Genomic DNA, 9968 nt, shown 5'->3' on the forward strand with positions numbered 1-9968 from the left:
TGCTCACACATGCTATGGGCATATGTGAAATGACACCCCAAAATAAATTCTGCTGCTTCTCTTGAGTACGGGGATACCACATATGTGGGACTTTTTGGGAGCCTAGCCGCGTACGGGGCCCCGAAAACCAAGCACCGCCATCAGGCTTTCTAAGGGCGTAAATTTTTGATTTCACTTCTCACTACCTATTACAGTTTTGAAGGCCATAAAATGCCAAGATGGCACAAAACCCCCACAAATGACCCCATTTTAGAAAGTAGACACCCCAAGCTATTTGCTGAGAGGCATTTTGAGTCCATGGAATATTTTATATTTTGCCACAAGTTGCGGGAAAATTACAAACTTTAATTTTTTTTAATTTTTTTTTCACAAAGTTGTCACTAAATGATATATTGCTCACACATGCTATGGGCATATGTGAAATGACACCCCAAAATAAATTCTGCTGCTTCTCCTGAGTACGGGGATACCACATATGTGGGACTTTTTGGGAGCCTAGCCACGTACGGGGCCCCGAAAACCAAGAACCGCCTTCAGGTTTTCTAAGGGCGTAAATATTTGACTTCACTCCTCACTACCTATTACAGTTTTGAAGGCCATAAAATGCCAAGATGGCACAAAACCCCCACAAATGACCCCATTTTAGAAAGTAGACACCCCAAGCTATTTGCTGAGAGGCATGTTGAGTCCATGGAATATTTTATATTTTGCCACAAGTTGCGGGAAAATTACAAACTTTTTTTTTTTTTTTTCACAAAGTTGTCACTAAATGATATATTGCTCACGCATGCCATGGGCATATGTGAAATGACACCCCAAAATAAATTCTGCTGCTTCTCCTGAGTACGGGGATACCACATATGTGGGACTTTTTGGGAGCCTAGGCACGTACGGGGCCCCGAAAACCAAGCACCGCCTTCAGGCTTTCTAAGGGCGTTACAGTTTTGAAGGCCATAAAATGCCAAGATGGCACAAACCCCCCCCAAATGACCCCATTTTGGAAAGTAGACACCCCTAAATTTAGGGGTACACTAGTGAGACTAGGTAATAAATGGCGGGTGCCCTGAAACTATAAAAAAAATAACTAACCAACCAGCGTCACCTGTAACAGTTATATGGTGATCACTGGTGAAAGGGTTAACTAGGGGGCAATCAGGGGGCTTTATGCGGTAGTATATGGGGGTCCCTGGCGCTATAAAAAGCTGCGGCGAACCTAAATACCTACCTGCCTAACTAGCGTCACCTGTGACACTAATACAGTGATCAGAAAAACGATCGCTTATTAGGCTGGGTTCACACTGGAGCGATGTGGGAACGCCACGAATGCGCGGCGGGTTCCCGCATCACATGCCTCCCGGCGGCAGTTCACACTGCCCTATGCGAACTGCTGGGAGTGTCAGTGAAATGTTAATGACACCCCCAGATCAGTTCGCATATCGCAGTGCGATCTGCAAACTCGGATCGCATGGTGTGAACACCCATGCGATCCGATTCTGCTGCGGACCAAAAAAAGGGTCCCGTGCGAGTTTGCAGCGGGTGCGGCGGGTGCGACACGAATTCAGCCATACTATCTGTATGGCTGAACTCGAATCGCACAGAGATCGGATGTGATTTGCACTGCAGTGCGGTGCGAATCACATCCGTTCTCATAAACCGCTGCAATGTGAACCCAGCCTTAGTGACACTGGCGACGGGGGGTGATCACGGGGTTAAACCTTTATTGGGGGGGTTAGGGGGGTACCTTAGAACTAAAGGGGGCTAACCCTAACTGCCCTAACAGTTATTACAGTCACAAATGACACCCGCCGGGTGATCAGGGGGTTAAACCTTTATTAGGTAATAAATGGCGGGTGCCCTGAAACTATAAAAAAATAACTAACCAACCAGCGTCACCTGTAACAGTTATATGGTGATCACTGGTGAAAGGGTTAACTAGGGGGAAATCAGGGGGCTTTATGCGGTAGTATATGGGGGTCCCTGGCGCTATAAAAAGCTGCGGCGAACCTAAATACCTACCTGCCTAACTAGCGTCACCTGTGACACTAATACAGCGATCAGAAAAATGATTGCTTATTAGGCTGGGTTCACACTGGAGCGATGCGGGAACGCCATGAATCCGCGGCAGGTTCCCGCATCGCATGCCTCCTGGCGGCAGTTCACACTGCCCCATTCGTCCTCATAAACCACTGCAATGTGAACCCAGCCTTAGTGACACTGGCGAGGGGGGGTGATCACGGGGTTAAACCTTTATTGGGGGGGTTAGGGGGGCACATTAGAACTAAAGCTCACCCTATTGGTGCAAAGAAGTCACCGGGTTGATGGGGTACGCCTGGCAAATTCTGCAAAAATGTGATGTGTATGTGTGTTTTGAAGGCTTTTGGTTGTGCATCTAAAGTCGGAAGTGAAGGAACGTATATGGAAGGGTGTGTATGTGGAAATGTATTTATTTGTTGCCATTGGAGAAATTTTACTTTAAAGTTAGAGCAGATGAAAGTAAAAAGGAGAAAGAAATCGGTTAATTCCTAGTACATTTTCAAACTGGTTGCAGGCCTATGCAATTTTAGCTAGTATCATTGGGGAAAAGGCCCCTGAGGATTGCTCCCCTCTTTTTTATTTTGTTATCTGGAATCTAATCGTCGAAGCCCAGCGAGTCTATGGTGGGGTTGCTTGGTTTTGCAATGACGAGCAATTTCGTCAGCGCAAGGCAGTCCGCACCTCATTACGGTGGGACAACAAAAACATAATCCTATGGATGAAACTGATGAGTCTCCACAGAGTTTGGTTCCTCCCTTTCAGTGTGGGGTTGAGGGTGTGGCAGCCTCTTCACAACCGGTCGCAAATCGCAGGGGGTTATGTTGACAATTTGATGCCTGATCCTGCAAGTTTGGCACCATGTGTTGTTTCCGTTATGACTGTTCAGTGTGTGTAGGGTCTAACTTGCTGTCCAAATGTTTCAGGCAAGGAAAAGGAGGTGATGCTGGAAAGAGGGAAGACACCGGAGAAGGTAGCAAAGATGGCGCCTTTCCTAAATCGTTATTCTAACAGGGAGTCAAGCTTGTGTGTTGCAGCTGGGTTTCTCGTAGGGTTTTTCAGATACCCTGCCAGTTTCTAGTTGTTCCTACTATGCTACATTGCTTGCAGTCATCTCGTTTATATCCAGGAGTCATTTTCATGAAAACTTTTAGTAGTTGCTTTGAGTCACATGTCTGGCCCTTTTGATTCATCGCCAGTACTTGCCCTTTGGGTATTATCACCAAAAAAGACCCAAATAAGTTATGCCTCATTCATCACTTGTCGCATCCTAAAGGAGGTTCAGTGAATTATGCTATCGATCTGGAGCTTTGCATGGTGTCCTATACTTCTTTTGATATGGCAGTGTCGTGGGTTCCTAGGTATGGTAAAGGTACGTTGTTGACCATGACTGATATTGTGGCAGCCTTTCATTTGTTGCTGTTACATTCTATTGGTTGCCATTTGCTGGGGTGAAAATGGCAAGGGCAGAATTTTGCTGATAGATGTTTACCAATGGGCTGCACCATTTCTTGTTCGTTGTTTGAAATGTTTAGTTCCTTTTGGAATGGGCTGTTCAGAAAGCTTCCTGGCTTAATTCAGTCATCCATGACTTAGATGATTTCTTGTGGACCTGTTTCTTGTAACTTAGATGATTTCTTGTGGACCTGCTGGAAGTACTATCTATGCCTCTCTTTTGGCCATGGTCCAACATGTTTTCCAGTTTTTTTGGTGTGCCATTGGCCCCTGACAAGACAGAATGTCTCAGCCACTGAGTTGTGGTTTCTGGGTATTGTCATCGACGTCGTTGCGATGGAATGTTGTTTGCCTGTGGACAATCTTGAAGGTCTGAAGGGGACGGTTTCTGCCACCAGGCAATGCAAAAAAAAAAAAAAATTCAACTTCATGCTTTACAATCTCTCTGGGGCAAGTTGAACTTCTGTTTCATGCAGTATGCCCATTGGCCATGTTTTTTGTAGACAACTGGTGGCTGCTACAGCTGCTATGGCTGGCATTAAGGCGCCACATCCTTATATTTGGCTGGGGCAGGATCAGCGTGAGCACTGATGCTTTGTCTCGTTTCCAGTGGGAGAGATTCTGTCAGTTAGCACTGGAAGTGGAGCAGCGTGGAATTTCATGCCCCAAGCATCTGTGGAGCATTGCATTGCTGCTTCCAAGTTCTCAATTCATCATTCAGTATGTGTGTCAACTTGGTCCTCATACTGCAGAGTGTGGCAGGAATGGAGCGATCTGGTGAATGAAGATGGGGGTGTTCTCATGAAGACGAAGTTGTACACGTGTTGCTTTATTTTATTGGCAGGAACTTTGAGTGAGGTGTGTCTGTCTTTGCTATGTCTCAGCAGTTGGCCAGTTTGGCTTTCATGTTTAAAGGGGTTGTAAAGGTTTGTTTTTTATTTTCTAAATAGGTTCATTTAAGCTAGTGCATTGTTGGTTCACTTACCTTTTCCTTTGATTTCCCTTCTAAATGTTTTTTTTTTCTTTGTTTTCTTTGTCTGAATTTCTCACTTCCTGTTCCTCCTCAGTAAGCTGTTCAGTAAGCTGTTCTGGCTGACTAAACACCGCTCGGATGATGGTGTGAAGTATACTGAGGAGAAACAGGAAGTGAGAGATTCAGACAAAGAAAAAAAAACATTTAGAAGGGAAATCGAAGGAAAAGGTAAGTGAACCAACAATGAACTAGCTTAAAGGACCCTATTTAGAAAATAAAAAACAAAGCTTTACAACCCCTTTAAGTTGTCAAGTCACAGAAGTGTTACGAAGGTTTTTCTGGCAGGACAGGCTATGTGGGATTATGGGAAGGGTTGCTCTGTGGCAGATGCTCGACACCCAATTTCATTTGAGGTTCTTGGTGCTGTAGTTGATCACTTGGATAGGGCTTCTTCTTCTGCCTATGAGGTTGCCTTGTTCTGGGCCATCATTGTGCTGGCCTTATTTGGGGCTTTTCGGGTGGGGGTATTGGTAAGCCAGAACAAACGTGGTGAGGGTGATTTGAGCGTACATGATGTGTGGTTTACATTGACACTGCATTGGGTATTATGTTGAGAAAATTTAACACTGATCAGTCGGGGAGGGGTTCTTGGATTGAGTTGTGTGTGGTTCCTTCTTCTTCAGTTTGCCCTGTCCAGGCTGTGTGTGTTTTTTCATGGATTCGACCAAATCTTCCTGGAGTCTTCTTTATGCATGCGGATGGGACAGCAATGTCTTGATTCCAGTTTAGGGCGGTGTTCAGGAAATGCCTGTTGTCCGCTGGTTGGAGTGCAGACAACTATTCTCATTACTTTCGGATTGGGAAGACAATAGAAGCGGTCCGATGGGGACTTAATGATCGAGTCGTTCAGTGCTTTGGGAATCAGTCAGATTATGGTAATATGTGCTCCCTCATTTATTGTAACTTATAAGGTTTGCTATCTGTTGGGTCAGGCTAAGTTTTGTGGTTTGATAAAGTTGCCAGGTCTGAGTAGCATATGGCTCACCCTGTTGAATGGATCAACAAAGCCAGGATAAAGGTGAGCTAGGAGTTAGCAAGTTTCTTTGTCCAAAAGGGAGACCTGGCAATAGGTCATTGAGCGCTGGAGGATGAGACCTGGTGATATCTGAGAAGAGATGATGTTCATCTGAATGCCATCGGCATTAATTTATGACATCTGCGATTGCAGGAGGGTATTCAGCGGGCCTTTCGGTTTGGGTGGCAACACGTGCATAAGGTGTCATGATCGCGTGCTGTGTCAGGGGGTCTATTGTCTTTGAAGGCGGTCCCGGTTTAAATAAATGTGGAAAATTGTAGGTTGTGCCCATCTGAAATATGGGTGTCCCTAACAATATGGTGATAATATCAGGGTATTAACTAGGTTGTATCTGGTAGTATGTAAGTAGTTAATTGTCCCTGAGCTGGTGTAGTTGCTGCTGGGGGCCTTTGATTGGGTGGCAGATACAACCGGTTAATAGTGAGTATGTAGGCCTTCAAAGACCTTAGACCGGGCATAAGCTGAGGTTGGTTTATTTGTTATGCATTGACAGTATTATATGCATTGAACTTGTTTTCTTGTGAATATTGTATTTAATGGTTTGTAATAAAAGGCTGCTATGGCCATTTAACTCCAAATAAAATGTGTTGTCTGGTCATTTTGGAATGGGGGATTGGTCAATCTAAAGGTATAGGTGTTCTTTCCTAACTGTGGAAAATTGTGGGTTTGGCCCATCTGAGGTATGGGTGTCCCTTCCTAGCAATATGGTGGTATTATAAGGTTGTATCTGGTAGCACATAAGTGGTTAATTGTCCCTGACCCGGTGTAGTTGCGGCTGGGGCCTTTGATTGGTTGGCAGATACAACCGGTTAATCGTGAGTATATAGGCTTTCAAAGACCTTAGACCTTATTTTCTTGTCATAGCATCAGGCAGGGGGTCTATTGGGTCTTTGAAGGCGGTGCTAGGCGTCCCTTCCTATCAACATGGTGGTAACATCAGAGTATTAATTAGGTTGTATCTGGTAGTATGTAAGTGGTTAATTGTCCCTGTAGTTGCGGCTGGAGCCTTTTATTGGGTGGCAGATACAACCGGTTAATAGTGAGTATGTAGGCCTTCAAAGACCTTAGACCTTAGACTGGGCATACGCTGAGGTTGGTTTATTTGTTATGCATTGACTTTATTATTTGTATTGAACTTGTTTTCTTGTGAATGTTGTATTTAATGGTTTGTAATAAAAGGCTGCTATGGCCATTCAACTCCCAATAAAATGTGTTGTCTGGTCATTTTGGAAGGGAAATTTGTCAAGTATTTAATGTTTTATAGATAATCCGAGCCTCTGCATTCTGCAGGTCCCTCAGTCATGGCTCATAGAGCATCTGTAAACACAACATATGTCACTCAATAAGCACTTAGAGCTGGTTCACACAGGGGCAACTCAGATCCGACTTCAGGTCACCCCTAGTAACCTCAAGTCACGCTACATGTAAAAATCAATGTAAATGAATGAGAGCCATCTTAATGCACACTACTGAAGTCGCTCCGACTTCAGAAAAGGTTCCTGTACTACTTGTATCAGACTTGTAGGCGACTGGTACACATTGATTTCAATGGAAGTCGCCTCCAAGTCAGATCTCTGTCTATATTGAGGCGACTCTCACAGAATTATCAGCTCTTGAGAGGGAACTCCACACCAAATTTATTTTAAAAAATTGGCGTGGGAGCATACCAGGCCCTACCCGAGCACGAATCCTGGCCGGTCAGGAAGGGGGTGGGGACGAGCGAGCCCCCCCTGGACCGTACCAGGCCACGTGCCCTCAACATGGGGGGGTTGGTGCTTTGGGGCGCCTGCTGCCCCCCCAGGCGGTGGGCTTATCAGAATCCGAGAGCCCCCTTTAATAAGAAGAGAAGAGAGAAGAGAGAAGAAGGACAGAGGGCGGAGGAGGCTGGGCTCCTCCGCTAGTAAAAGAGCTGCAAGAAGACAGCGGAGGAGCCCGGGAGAAGACGCTGGAGAGCGGGATAAGAGGTCGGACACCGGGAGAAGAGGCCGAACAGAGCGGAGAAGTCGTCAAAAACCCACCCGACGCCGGAAGAAGACCCCCGGAGCTGCTTAATAAAGGACTTTTAAAACTCGTGTTGTGTTTTTTATTGACATTTTTCCCCAGGTGAATGGGTAGGGGTATGATGTACGCCTTACTCATTCACACAGGGTGGGGGGCCGGGATCTGGGGGCCACCTTATTAAAGGGGGCTCCCGGATTCCGATAAGCCCCCCGCCCGCAGACCCCGACAACCAACGGCCAGGGTTGTCGGGGAGAGGCCCTTGTCCTCATCAACATGGGGACAAGGTGCTTTGGGGTGGGGGGGCGACAGGGCTCCCCCCTTCCCCAAAGCACCAACCCCCCATGTTGAGGGCACGCGGCCTGGTATGGTCCAGGAGGGGGGGCTCACTCGTCCCCACCCCCTTCCTGACTGGCCAGGCTTCGTGCTCGGATAAAGGTTTGGTATGGATCTGGGGGGGACCCCCATGCCGTTTTTTCGGCGTAGGGGGTTCCCCTTAAAATCCATACCAAACCTAAGGACCTGGTATGCTCCCGGAGGGGGAACCCACGCCGTTTAAAAAAAAAAAATTGCCGTGGAGTTCCTCCTTGAGAGCTCATTCTCTGATTGGCCACGGCAAAAGTCGCCTGGCCTGGGGCGACTTAAAGTCGTGTTGTAAGTCGCCACAAGTCGTGTTGAAAAGTCGTGTCCAAGTTGCCTCCAAAAGTTGTGTTGGAAGTCGTGTTGCCCCTGTGTGAACTGGCTCTTACAAAACATAAGGAATATCAGTCCCACTTTGCCATACAAAAGTTAATACAGTATCTACATTTATATAAATATTTTGGATAATCGCCCTTCTTGTAATGGGGTTCGGTAGATTGCTCAGTCATGTACATTCATAATGAAAAAACTCTACAGTTTTAGTAAATAAACTCCACAGTGTATTCAGAGGATGTTGCACAGCTAGACCTCAGGAAGTGCATACCCAGAGACCCTGTGAGCAACTCTCTGAATTTTGATGGATTACAAATAATTCATATTATGGAAAATTTAGTAAGTTTCTGATTTTGGCACAATGATAGATTTGCTGGATAATATTAGCAGTTCAATGTTTGGTTTTACATATTGTCTGGAATGGCCTTTTAATTAACTTTCTCCTGGTGCCTAGACAATGAAGAAAACCAACTAAAGTTTCTGGCTCTGATTTGCGAAATTTAAACTGAAAAACAAATAATTCTCAACTGCTTATTATTTGACAGTAATTACATTTAATTTACTTAGAATATAAAGCTGATTCTTCCTTTGTGACAAATTGTTCTACACCAATGTTGGGCTTATTTAAAAAGTCAGTACAAAATTAAGTGATTAAGGGCAAAGAGCACTAACCGGTACCAGCTAATTGGAATTTATACTTATCCTGAGCTGACAGCAGTAAACTGTACTCTGATTGGTTTAAGTAGTGAACTACACAATGTATGTTATCACTGCACTCTGTTCTTAAAAAGGCCTGTATGGTCTGTCTTCAAAATGAATAAATAATTTGAAAGTGGAAGTAAACTTCCACTAATTGTTTGTACCTATAAGCATATAACATAAGCCTATAGGTACTGTAAATATCTTCTAAACATGCACCTTTTAGGAGATATTTACTGCATATGCAGCCAATTACGTCATCAGCGCAAGCACTCTGAAGGAACGGCCACCCGTGCCATTTCCCTGTGCCATGACCGGAGGCTCCCGCGCACATGTGGAGGAGTGACATCACGCGGCTCCGGCCAGTCACACAGCCGGAGTCCGCAGATCCGGAAGGAAGATGGGCAAAAATGGATGCGGCCTCCAGCAGGGTGACAACGAGGGCCTCGTTTACAGGTAAGTTCCATATAATGTGCTAGTATGCGATGCATACTACATAGTTACATAGTTACATAGTTGGTAAGGTTGAATAAAGACAACAGTCCATCCAGTTCAACCTGAGTGAGTGTCTACAAATGTCCCTATCCTTGTACATTGTACACTCACATTTAATAACTTCAAGGAGCCCACAATCCAAGGTACCCATTCATATACTAGGGCCAATTTTTGGACAGAAGCCAATTAACCTACCGGCATGTCTTTAGATTGTGGGAGGAAACCCACGCAGGCACAGGGAGAACGTGCAAACTCCAGGCAAGTAGTGTTGTGGTTGGGATTCGAACCAGCGACCCTCCCTACTGCTAGGTGAGAGTGCTAACCACTACACCACTGTGCTGCCCTAAAGCACTTTATGCCTTTACATTGCAAGTCAGGGAAAAAAAAGAGGCAGCACGTTATTTCCTCCTTAACCACTTGCCGCCCGCCATATAGCAAAATGATGGCTGCAAAGTGGTTTCAATATCCTGACCGGACGTCATATGATGTCACCAGGATATCAAGCCACCGCACGTCCCCGGGGGTGCG

The sequence above is a fragment of the Lithobates pipiens genome, unplaced genomic scaffold, assembly GCF_037356315.1.
Source record: "Lithobates pipiens isolate NorthernLeopardFrog02 unplaced genomic scaffold, aLitPip1_a1.2 Scaffold_10, whole genome shotgun sequence".
Taxonomy (NCBI): Eukaryota; Metazoa; Chordata; class Amphibia; order Anura; family Ranidae; genus Lithobates; species Lithobates pipiens.